The following is a 12,631-nucleotide window of genomic DNA, read 5'->3' as shown; positions in this document are numbered from 1 at the left end:
TGGGATGGGCTTCTCTTCCATTTCTCACGTACCTGGCAACGCTCACCAACATCCGCTGAAAAGAGAGTCTAAGTTTTCACACGCATGCTGATCATTCCCACATTCACCATGGCACAATGTATTCTGACCCTCCACTATTACCAGGCTATCAGATGGTTTATCCAACGTCCGGGAGTGAATAAGAAGAAACATCCTTCAATTAAATTTTGAGAAGACTGAAACCATTGTCTTTGGTGGCCCCTATAAATTCTGTGTGTAACTACTAACTCCAGCCAGCTCACAGAAGATGTCTGACAGTTTGAAAACTTGATATTCCATTTGACTCAGAAATGAGCTTCTAACCACTTAAACCTTTACTCAAACCACCTATTTCTATCTCCTTAACATCATCTGATTTCACATGTCTCCAATTACCTGCTGCTGAAATCTTCAATCATGTCTCTGTTCGAGACTTCACTAATCCAATTTGACATGTACCAACCTCTGAGACCCCCAGGGTACATCCGTGATCCACTCACATGATTCTTCTGTAATTAAATGCTGCATTTTAGGCTGCAAAGGGACATTGTGTGCTCAGGGACATACACCCAGCTTATGGACTGGACCAGACTGTTCGCTTGCTGTCATAGCATTCACTCACTCAGAGCCTACCAGAGACCTGTGATTTGGAGATGCCGGTGTTGGACTGGGGTGTACAAAGTTAAAAATCACACAACACCAGGTTATAGTCCAACAGGTTTCATTGGAAGTACACTAGCTTTTGGAACGATGCTCCTTCATCAGGTGTTACCAGAGAGTAGCCAGCATCCCTATCTTACCTCTCCTTTGTTTGCACTTTTAGCCCTCAGCCAGAGCTACCAGTCCCAGGGTACTGCAGTATTGCTGCGTCATTCAGGCCCAGTGCTGGAAAATGGGATTAGAATAATTAGGTAGTTGGCTTGAATAGCACAGTTTCGAGAGGTCGAAGGGCCTTTTTTTTGCTATTGGCCTCTATGACTCTAAGCTGACACAGCCAAAAACAAAACTTAAGATTCAACCTTTAGTGTTTTGACCCTTGAAAGCAGCTTTGAACTTTGTTTCTATTGCTGGTGATAATTCCTTATTTTGCTACAGTCCAGTAAAAAACAAATTGTAACCATGAAGCTACCTTGATGTCTTGCAGTTTAAAAAGTAGCATAATGGGAAGTGCTCCCAAATGTATAATTATTTTAAATCTTACTAATTTAAAGTTGGTCACATGTAAATTAGTGGTGACAGGGAAAAGGACACAAAAGAAAAGGAAGTAGCTGTTTGGTTTGCTTTCAAAATATTCACAAATGCAAGCCTGGAAAATATTTGCATTGATGCAATTTAAATGTCTTTAAACTGCTTTGTTAGTGCTTTTCAATGGCCAGGTAGTGGATTAACTCACGGTTGGAGATGGCCCTAAAGAACACAAAGTTCAATCTAGTCAGTGGTAATGTCACTGGATTATGAATCCAGAAACCCAAGCTCGTGCTTTTGGGACATAAATTCAAATGTTGCCATGGCTGCTGGTTGAATCTAAAATCAATTAAGCAATTTGGAATTAAAACCTCATCTCAGTAATGGTGACTGCAGAACTACCATTGAAAAATCCATCTGGTATACTAGCATTCTTTCAGAAAGGATATCTCTCATCCTTCTTCTCTCAGTATACATGTGACTCCAGGTCCATGACAATGTGGTTGACTGTTAACTAACTTGTGCAATACCCTAACAATCAGTTCCAGGTAATTAGGGATGGACAACAAATGCTGGCCTAGACAGCGATATCTACATCACAGAAGAAAGGAAAGGACAAACAATTTAATTGCTTCCAGTTGGGGCATCATGCAGGATGTCATGAAGATGGTTTCAATACCAGGGAGGCAAACCATTAATCCCTGCTGAAAAGAGTAAATGCAAGCTGATGAGTAAGATCACTCAGTGAGCCTGACTTCCTATTGCAAGATGTACTTCACATACATCTTGTAACCTGGTGCATTAGATAATGATGGTAGAGACCATATTCTGGCGACACAGTGACTCAGTGGTTAGCACTGCTGCATCACAGTACCAGGGTCCCAGGTTTGATTCCAGCCTCGGGTGACTGACTGTGTGGAGTTTGCACATTCTCCCTGTGTCTGTGTGGGTTTCCTCCAGGTGCTCTGGTTTCCTTCCACAGTCCAAAGATGTGCAGGTCAGGTGAATTGGCCATGCTAAATTACCCATAGTGTTAGATGCATTAGTCAGAGGGAAATGAGTCTGGGTGGGTTACTCTTTGGAGGGTCAGTGTGGACTGATTGGACTGAAGGGCCTGTTTCCACACTGTAGGGAATCTAATCTAATCTAACTATTATGAAAGCACCACCCTAGGGAGGGGGTTAATGTTGGAGGGTGGGATAAAATAGGATGTGACCCCAGAATTTCTGATTCAGAGGCAGGGCGACTACCCACAGTGCGGTACGACATATGTATGAACCTTGGTAAAAGGTATGGGGGTCGGTTAGCTCAGCTGGCTGGACAGCTGGTTGGCAATGCAGAGTTACACAACCTTGTTGAATATTTTTAAGGTAAAGATTGATATATTTTTGTACTGTAAAGGAATTGAGTGTTGTGATGAGGAGGGGTAAGTGGAGCTGTGTCAACGAAAAGATCAGCAATGATCTTATTGAATGGCAGAGCAAACCCGACAAGCCAGATGGCTTGCTCCTGCTCCTGTTTCTTATGCTCATTCAATTCCTGCATCAACTGAGGTTATCATGAAGGACTCACCTTCTTGACCTTACCCCTCACTGAAGCGTGAGGACCCTCAGGTTAAACCACCTCCAGTTGTCTCTTTAATGGGAGAGTAGCTCTATGGTCTGGTAAGACTATGGCACCTTTACATTTAAAGGTGTGATGAACTACAGATGATGTGGTCCCAAAGCTTGCTAACAATCAATGACTAAACTGACACAGAAATAGATATGTACTGAATGTGGCATTTGATAGCCATTTTGATCATGGACTGCACATCACCAAGACTCAATGTCTTTGTAGAAGGAGAAAGGTCATAAAACATATTTATCCCTCGTGCAAGACTGGCAAAGCTTGAAGTCATGCTCTGATTGAGAATAGGAGAAAGTGAGGACAGCAGATACTGGAGATCAGAGTCGTAAAGCACACCAGGTCAGGTAGCATCCGAGGAACAGGAGAATCATTCCTGATGAAAGGCTTATGCTCAAAATGTTGATTCTCCTGCTCCTCTGATTGAGAATAGTTCACACACAACAGCCGAAAGTGCCACGTTATAAAACATATTGATGCATCTACTCACTGAACTATGATGTGGAGGGGACAATTGATGGGTGTTGGAGATAGAGTTCACATTCTCTTACTTACCACAAAAGGCACTATATTTGAATTGGAAATCAGTTGTACAATATCACTAAACATAGCTGGAGAAATAGCACCATTGGAACCCACATACAAAAGCTGAACTACCTGGGGTTGGTTACAATGGCTGGTTATTATTCCCACCATTCGCCCCCCACCCCTTGCTAGGCATGCTTTTACTGGTGGAAGGTGGGGCACAACAATAAAATGCCAGTCTACCTCCCTCCTGCCATCCCTGAGCTATTCCCCATTATAAGGAGGGTGAGGATGGATCCAATAGATCATCTGCCCTCAGGCCTATTGAGAACCTAAACTGCCTCATTAATTGGCAATTAAACCACTTCCACTGCTATACAATGTTGAGTTCTGTGATATGGGTAGTGTCCCAACCTCTGTGCTAGGAGTCCTGGGTTTGAATCCCACCTGCTTCAGAGGTCTGCCACAACATGTCTGAACATGTTGATGAGAAAGTAAATTAAAATGTTGGGCAGTGACAAATCGGCCAGAATATGACGGCCATTTTTTAAAAAGGGCCGGGGCACATCAAGGCAGGCAGCATCCAAGGAACAGGAAATTCGACGTTTCAGGCATAAACCCTTCATCCTGAAGAAAGGCTTATGCCTGAAACGTCGAATTTCCTGTTCCTTGGATGCTGCCTGACCTACTGCGCTTTTCCAGCAACACATTTTCAGCTCTGATCTCCAGCATCTGCAGACCTCACTTTCTCCCCGGGGCACATCAATTTGAGGTACCCTCTGTGAACGGGAGGCATCCTTCAAGATGTCACGATCTACTTTTTTCTTCTCTGTCTGCCTCCCAAAAGCCCCCTCTTCCCTCGGAGCCCTCCCTGCGCTCTGCAATCTCTCCCATTCTAATAGATTGGGATATGACTGTCTCTGATGGCCATTGCTTTCTGTCCTGTATGTTGCAGTCCCAGCACTTACTACTGAGTTCTTGCCTTGCCGGCACTATTGGAGTTATTAGCCAATCAGATTGACCAGTAGATCTCAATGATCAGGCTTCCAATTCACTGAGGGGTGGAAGTCTAATCCTAAACATGTTCAACCTACTCTTCCTCCCTCAACCCCGTCATATTGCTGCAACACTTCCTTTTTAAAAGCCAATCTAAACCCCTCCCTGACCTTCTAACCCAGCTAAACCACCCTGAGATCTATGTTTGTAACCTAGGTTTGTAAAGGTGTGCAATCCCCACATCAACTCAGTATGTAAGTTTATTTTCTTGAATTGTGTAACATTGCTGTTCAAAACTCAAATGTCATGAGTTTATCAAACAATGTCTGACTAAAGCTGATTCATGTTTTATTTAAGATGTGAACAGTTCTGGATAAAATGGAGCAATGAATATACCAGGGACACCATGATTGAAGATTGAGTGTAAATTCTATAACATTGGTAGTGCATCAGAATTATTTTTGCAATTTGCAGAAGTTCATTACTTCAAACTTTATAACTGTATATGGACAGCCGTGCACAGGAAGAAAAGTCCAATTAGATCAGAAAAGCTGATCTTTTCAAACCTTTAATCTATCTTTCTCCATAAGTTACCTCGTCCACTAAATGTCCTGAGGGACAATTCCATTCCAGTGCTTCCTTCATCACCTCTGAAGTTACCACAGTATACTCTGAAATTTTCCTCCATCTCAAAATGTGTGAGTTTTAGCTCTGGTTTAACTCCAGAGCTATTTCTTCAGCCAATAAATCAAAAAACAAAAACTGTTGACAATTGAAGAAAAAGTGGAGGAAAAAATATTAAATTTGTAATGAGATATTTGGTCTGTCTTTCTTGATGAGATATGTTTATTGAAGATGATGTACAGACCCAACAGATTTCCAACATTTCTAGTTTGTTCTTTTCTTTATTTGAAAAATATTTCTGATATTATGGCCAACTCTCCTCTGATTTTTGCCAAAGTAGTATTTGATCCAATTCCTTCCCAATGACTCCTGGAAAGCCAATGTTTTCTGTCAGAAATTAGCTGTGTGTTCTGTAAGTTATTCTAACTGTGAAGAAATTATTACTGAGGAAATGGATTGGCTCAGGAAAGCAATGAAGTCTCTTCCAGAATGGTTCAAACCTTCAAGGATATTAGTGCAAGGTACTGCTCAATGTGTAATCTATGCCATCATCTTTTAAAACAAACTGGGACAGTATTTAGGACAGAATGCATGACCCAGTTTACCCAACTACTGACTTGTCTTCTCCAATAACTTTACCTTCTACTCCTTTAGTTTGTTAGATTCTCTATTAACTGTAAAGTGTACATCGACATTCACATAAAGTCCTTTTTCCTCTCTGAAAGAATAACTGGGATCTCCTGATAGGGTGCAGCTACACAGCAGATGACTTACTAACATCCATGCTGCATTAGTGGCTTTAGTCAGAGGAGCAGGTCAGAAATGGGATCGTAGGAACAGGAATAGGTTATTCAGTCCCATGAACATTTTCTGTCATTCAGTTAGATCATAGATAATATGCATTTAAATGTCTTAGTTTTGTAGTGCTTAAACCCTTGCCTAATAAACGCCTATCACTCTCTGTTTTGACTTTTTCAACTGACCTAACCTTAGCAGCTCTTTGAAGCGAGAGTTCCAAATTCCCATGACCATTTACGTGAAGTTCATTGCCTGTGAAATGGTTATGTCCACTTGTCCTGGACTTCCCCACCAAAGGAAACAGGTTCTCTTTCTACCTCTCACTCTCTAGTCTATCATGGAGTGGCACTGCTGCCTCACAGTGCTAGTGCCAAGGTTCATTTCTAACCTCGGGCAACTGTCTGGGTGAAGTTTGGACGTCCTCCCTGTTTCCTCCAAGTGCTCCTGTTTTCTCTCACAGTCCAAAAGTGTGCAGGCTAGATGGATTGGCTGTGCTAAATTCAAGGATTGTGCAGGCTAGATGGATAAGCCATGGGAAATACAGGGTTACAAAGGTATGGTCTGGATGGAATGCTCTTCGGAGGGTCAGTGTGGACTCGGTGGGCTGAGTAGTCTGCTTCCACATTGTAGGGATTCTATGAATTCCTTGGTTCCACTTAAGCAATCCTCATTACATGATCCTTCAATCTTCCATACTCCACACACACCATTCTAAGCTGTTGAAATGCTACAACTCCCTGGTTTGTCTTGGTGCTGCTGTGGGGCCCGAGTGTGGGGAGAAAGTGAACAAATAGGTTATGTAGGCTTCTTGGGCTTATCATTCCTTCAGGGCTATCTGAATTGAACACAATCTTGAGGCACCGCTGTGAACAATCTGTGTGAAAACTCACTGGAGCATTTAAAATAAAGAATACTTTCTTTCATTTTCTCCTAATACTTTTGTTTAACGGCTATAAGATATTAGTGACGGGGGAAGAAGGATGTTTGGTTAGATGTAACGGTTGAGACAGAAGATTGTGAGATGACCTCCAACAATATGATGCAGTGTGATCGACCATAAGGTGTCAGCTGTAGACCTTCCCCTGGCATCCTGGTCTCTAGAAGAGACACAGACTTATGAATGAGGAGCAGAAATAGGCCATTTGGCCCCTCTAGCCTGCACTGCCATTTATTAGGATTATGGCTGATCTCATTACAACTTCGAATCCACATTATCACCCTACCATTGATAACCTTTCACACATTTGCTTCATCAGATCTGTCGTCCTCTCCCTTATGGACCCTGCTTCCATCATCTTTTCAGGAATATAGTTCCAAACACTCACAACTCTCTGAAAAAAAGATTTACCTCAAATCTGTTTTTAATGGGTGACTCCCGCTTTTTGAACAGTAACTCCTTGTCTTGGATTCTCCCGGAAAAGGAAATATCCTCTCCGTATCTAAGCTGTCAAGCCCTCTCAGGATGTTTCAATCAAATTGCTTCTTACTTTCCTAAACTCCAACAGATACAATCTAGCCTGACCAATCTCTGTGCCTAAGGCAATCTGCTCAATCAAGGTATCAGTCCAGCAAACCTTCGATTATTTGTTTCTCATGTTTATTTCCCCGCACTTGCTACATTGCTAAGTTCTACACAAGAATAATCATCACATAGATGATCAGGGAATGGCTAGTACCTGTGGAAATGTATCATGGTAAGAGTCAACATCTTCAGGAAGGCAAGAGAAATCCTGTCTGCTTTCCTTAATTTTTCAGTACTTCCAGAAGAACCGGCTTCCCATCCTTTGTCTCTGTTTATAGCTCAACAATGTGAAACATGAAAGATACTGTACACTGCAAATTCAGGGTTTGATGTCAGCGATTTGTCATGTTGGAAAGAGAGAGTGCATATTGTGGACGAATATAAAATCCACCCCAGGCCATGAGGAACCTTTTCATGACAGATTTGAATGAAAATAATTATCAGAAGATTTATGCTTTGCTCTGCAGGATCCTTTATCTATACATCCCCTGCAATACTGACATGCTATGCTGGTTTCAAAGATGATCACAAATCTTATGAAGCTTTTGCAAAGGCCAGCAGAGCAGGAGGAAGGCAGGGTTTAGCCCAGAGTTACCATGTTGACACTGCTTTGATTAGAGCTGGAAAAACAAGTCAGTGGTAGCTGCACTTTTTTTTTAAGCACAGAGTTGCTTGGTCTCAAACTTCAATCAGTACAAACCTTGAATTTTGTTGTTTAAAAAAAAATGCTTTGAGCAAATCTCCCCTGAGCCCCATATAGAGAAACCAACTGCAGAGAGAAAACACAATTCCTTCTCTCCAGGGATAAAAACATTACTCACTTTAATCAAATAGGTCAGTTGCTATGTCCTTTTGCATTAAGAAAAAAACACCTTGTAAAGTCTGTTTTCATTTTTATTACTGTTAATGAAAGGCTTGAGCTCACAGCAACTTCCACCCTTATCTCTTTATCTCCTCCTCTGCATATTTCTCTCTGCAGAATGCCTTGCGGTGGGCTTGGTCACTGAGTACAGCAGCACTGAGGGAAAGGGCTGCCCGCTTCCCACCCTTGATGTTGCTCCATGTCGTGTTCTATTACAATGTGACGGATGGTTAACATTCTGTGTGTAGCTAAGTGTTATGCTTGCTAAGTGTTCAAAACTGTGTGAAAACATTAAGCTTCCAGCACCAAAGACACGTACTGGCAACAAAAAAGGTGAGTTGAACTGAATGCCACTTGGCTGTGAAGCATCATGCATTTGTAACAAACTGTTTGTCTGAAGCTTTTGTTGTTCTAAATTGCATATGGCTAACTGTTGATCATAGATTTGATTCTTTTAGTCTCTGGTTGCCAAACACGAACAGCTTGTATAGACTAAAATAGTCCCTTTATCTCAATATTCCTATGAATCAAATTTTGTGACTGCAGAGGGATTTTCTGCTGATGCTGATTCTGTTACTGTTATGATTCATGGCAACTGATTTTCTCCAGTGCAAATACTTGGATATTTCTGTAGTTTTGCTCTTTTGACTGTATTTCCTTAACTGCCAGTATTTAAAGGCTCAAGAAGTGTTCCTGGAGAATGAGTTGAGATGATGAGTTCAGTAAGGTTGGACAAGTTTACCTATTTAAATGAAGGAACAGTGAAAAGCAAACTGTGCTTGAAAAATCTAGCAGTGACTACTGTAATTATCAATGAAGCAATGTTTTTGCTGTCATTGGATAACAGGGTGTGAAATGCTGGTGTTGTGAGTGCTAGTTACTGAAGCAATCACTGTGTGCTGCTTCCAATCTAGTAATGATATCTATAGGCTTTCATGCTGAAGGGTAAGCGTTTAAGACTGGAAGTTGTGGGACTGTGAGTTGCATGGGGAAGTGACGAAACCCGTGATTGCACAGGTAGGGGTGCAGTTAGGAAGCTCTAATTTCAGTGAGAGCTTTACACAGTGGTGCATAATCAGATACATCTCTGCAAGGATCTTAGGAAAATTAAAACATGCCTTCAATAATAGGTGTAAGAAATCAGCATTATTGAATAAGTTCAAAATGAACAGGAATCTTTGTGTGTCTGAGTTCTGAGTCCAATGTTAATCTCACTCTTTATGCGTCTTTTCTGCCATCATAACATGGTATTCTTTGCTCTGTTCTATTACCTTATTGCACCTTCTATTGTATGATAGGAAAGGAAAGGCTGCTAAGTATAGGGAATGCTGGATGACTAAAGGAATTGAGGGTTCGGTTAAGAAAATGAAGGAAGCATATGTCGGTATAGACAGGATAGATTGTGTGAATCCTTAGAAGAGTATAAAGAAAGTAGGAGTAAGAGGGAAATCAGGAGGGAAAAAAAGGGGACATGAGATAGCTTTGGCAAATAGAGTTAAGGAGAATCTAAAGGGCTTTCACAAATATATTAAGGACAAAAAGGTAACTAGGGAGAGAATAGAGCCCCTCAAAGATCAGCAAAGTGGCCTTTGTGTAGGGCTGCAGAAAATGGAGTAAATACTAAACAAATATTTTGCATCAATATTTACTGTGGAAAAGGACATGGAAAACATGGAATGTAGGGAAATAGATGGTGACGTCTTGAAAATTGTCCATATTACAGAGGAGGAAGTGCTGGATGTCTTGAAACGCATAAAAGTGAATAAATCCCCAGGGCCTGATCAGGTATACCCTAGAACTCTGTGGGAAGCTAGAGAAGTGATTGCTGGGCCTCTCGCTGAGATATTTGTATCATCAAAAGTCACAGGTGAGGTATCAGAAGACTGGAGGTTGACTTACATGGTACCACTGTTTAAGAAGGGCGGTAAAGACAAGTCAGGGAACTATAGACCAGTGAGCCTGACGTCGGTGGTGGGCGAGTTACTGGAGGGAATCCTGAGAGACGATGTATATGTATTTGGAAAGACAAGGACTGATTAGGGATAATCAACATGGCTTTGTGTGTGGGAAATCATGTCTCACAGGGTAAAAAGTGAGGTCTGCAGATGCTGGAGATCACAGCTGAAAATGTGTCGCTGGTTAAAGCACAGCAGGTTAGGCAGTATCCAAGGAACAGGAAATTTGACGTTTCGGGCATAAGCCCTTCATCAGGAATTCCTGATGAAGGGCTTATGCCCGAAACGTCGAATTTCCTGTTCCTTGGATGCTGCCTAACCTGCTGTGCTTTAACCAGCAAATCATGTCTCACAAACTTGATTGAGATTTTTGAAGAAGTAACAAAGAGGATTGATGGGAGCAGAGCGGTAGATGGGATCTATATAGACTTCAGTAAGGCATTTGACAGGGTTCCCCATGGGAGACTGCTTAGCAAGGTTAGATCTCACAGAATACAGGGAGAACTAGTCATTTGGATACAATAGTGGCTTAAAGGTAGAAGACAGAGGGTGGTGGTGGAGTGTTGTTTTTCAGGCTGGAGGCCTGTGACCAATGGAGTGCCACAAGGATCAGTGCTGGGTCCATTACTTTTTGTCATTTATATAAATGATTTGGATGTGACCTTAAGAGGTATAATTAATAAGTTTGCAGATGACACCAAAATTGGAGGTGTAGTTGACAACAAAGAAGGTTACCTCAGATTACAATAGGATCTTGATATGATGGGCCAATGGGCTGAGAAGTGGCAGATGGAATTTAATTCAGATAAATGCCAGATGCTGAATTTTGGGAAAGCAAATCTTAGCAGGACGTATAAACTTAATGATAAGGTCCTAGGGAGTGTTGCTGAACAAAGAGACCTTAAAGTGCAAGTTCATAGCTCCTTGAAAGTATAGTCGCAGGTAAATAGAATAGTGAAGAAGTGTTTGGTATGCTTTCCTTTATCGATCATAGCATTGAGTACAGGAGTTGGGAGGTTATGTTGTGGCCGTACAGGACATTGGTTAGGCCACTATTGGAATATTGCGTGCAATTCTGGTCTCCTTCCTATTGGAAGGATGTTGTGAAACTTGAAAGGGTTCAGGAAAGGTTTATAAGGATGTTGCCAGGGTTGGAGGATTTGAGCTATAGGGAGAGGCTGAACAGGCTGGGGTTGTTTTCCCTGGAGCATCAGAGGCTGAGGGTTGACCTTATAGAGGTTTACAAAATTATGAGGGCATGGATAGGATAAATAGACAAAGTCTTTTCACTGGGGTGAAGGAGTCCAGAACTAGAGGGTATAGGTTTAGGGTGAAAGGGGAAAGATTTAAAAGGGATCGAAGGGGCAACATTTTCATGCAGAGGGTGGTACGTTAATGAAATGAGCTTTACAGTGTCTCTGGAACCATGTTAAAGCTCAGCTGCACTACACTTCACAATCTATAAACCAAGGACAACCCCTTCAACTTCACTGCTTGATCCTGAGGACCTTGTCTCAGAGGAAAGGAAATCTAGCTCCCCACTTCCGGTGCAGGGATCTGGAGGGACCGGTGGCAGGGCTGGTGGAGATCACAATGACAGACACAGGCAGCCGGGAGGAAATGAGGACTGCAGGTGCTGGAGAGTCAGGGTCTAAAAGTGTGTCTCTGGAAAAGCACAGCAAGTCAAGCAGCATTTGAGTAACAACCTGGACATAGATAAGAGTAAAGGTCAATGCTGTATCCTGCATCAAAAGATACTCCCAGCAATGCCGCAAGGAGGTCAATCTCCTGTGCTATACTAGGATAAGTAGCATCATCTTCTCTCTGCTACATCACCAAGTGTCACGGACTGTGGGATTTCCCCCAGTGGTGTATTTTACCTGATGTGGCTAAGCTTACATTATTCCCCCATACCATAGGTAACTGAATGTGCATGACGTGGCATTGGAGAGTCCAATATTCATTTATTACAGCTTGCAAGAAACGCTACATTCATAGTCACATTAAATTACTTCAAACAGCATACTTTTACAACATGCCATGCTTCAAGTGATCTGAATTAAGCTTCAGTATGCTATCTTTATACCTTAGTCCACATGCCGTGATATAATAATGGTGTCATTAGAATATCTCTTAAAGTTGTACAAATACCAGACTAAGAGACTTAACAGAACATCATCCACCTCATCCTCTGAAACTACTAACCCTTTCTGCCCTTTGAGGTTACTGCTCAAATCACTGGGGACACCTTCCCTCCTCTCCTACTAATATGTGACTATTAAATGATCTTGTATCCACAGCCAATCCCTCCCTTTCTCTTCTTGCAGGAAAAGCTAGACCATCTCCAAGTCTGATATCCCACCAACTTCCTGACTGACATGCCTGTAATCCCTGGACTGCATTGCAGGACTGACTATAGCCCAATCCCCTTCAACAATGAGGATCTCAGACTGTGAACCTCCTGACTGAATGTAGATCTCCTTCACCCCACTGAGCACTCTTTTCCATTTGATTTTCACA

General features: G+C 42.0%; 1 protein-coding gene across 10 annotated transcripts in view; it reads left to right on the top strand.

The window, feature by feature from the left end:
* LOC132828420 (tetraspanin-18-like) overlaps positions 1 to 12,631 on the top strand; it is a 131,486-nt gene that overhangs the window by 83,765 nt on the left and 35,090 nt on the right. For 5 of the 10 annotated variants that reach the window (XM_060845522.1, XM_060845523.1, XM_060845512.1 and 2 more), the window contains exon 3: positions 8,274 to 8,489. The exons of the other annotated variants lie outside the window; for them this stretch is intronic. The gene's annotated coding sequence lies outside the window, so the exon portion shown is untranslated. The remainder of the gene's footprint in view (positions 1 to 8,273; positions 8,490 to 12,631) is intronic. 10 annotated transcript variants of the gene reach the window in all.

This window comes from Hemiscyllium ocellatum, chromosome 26, assembly GCF_020745735.1.
Source record: "Hemiscyllium ocellatum isolate sHemOce1 chromosome 26, sHemOce1.pat.X.cur, whole genome shotgun sequence".
Taxonomy (NCBI): Eukaryota; Metazoa; Chordata; class Chondrichthyes; order Orectolobiformes; family Hemiscylliidae; genus Hemiscyllium; species Hemiscyllium ocellatum.
This window is presented reverse-complemented; position numbering and strand designations above follow the sequence as displayed.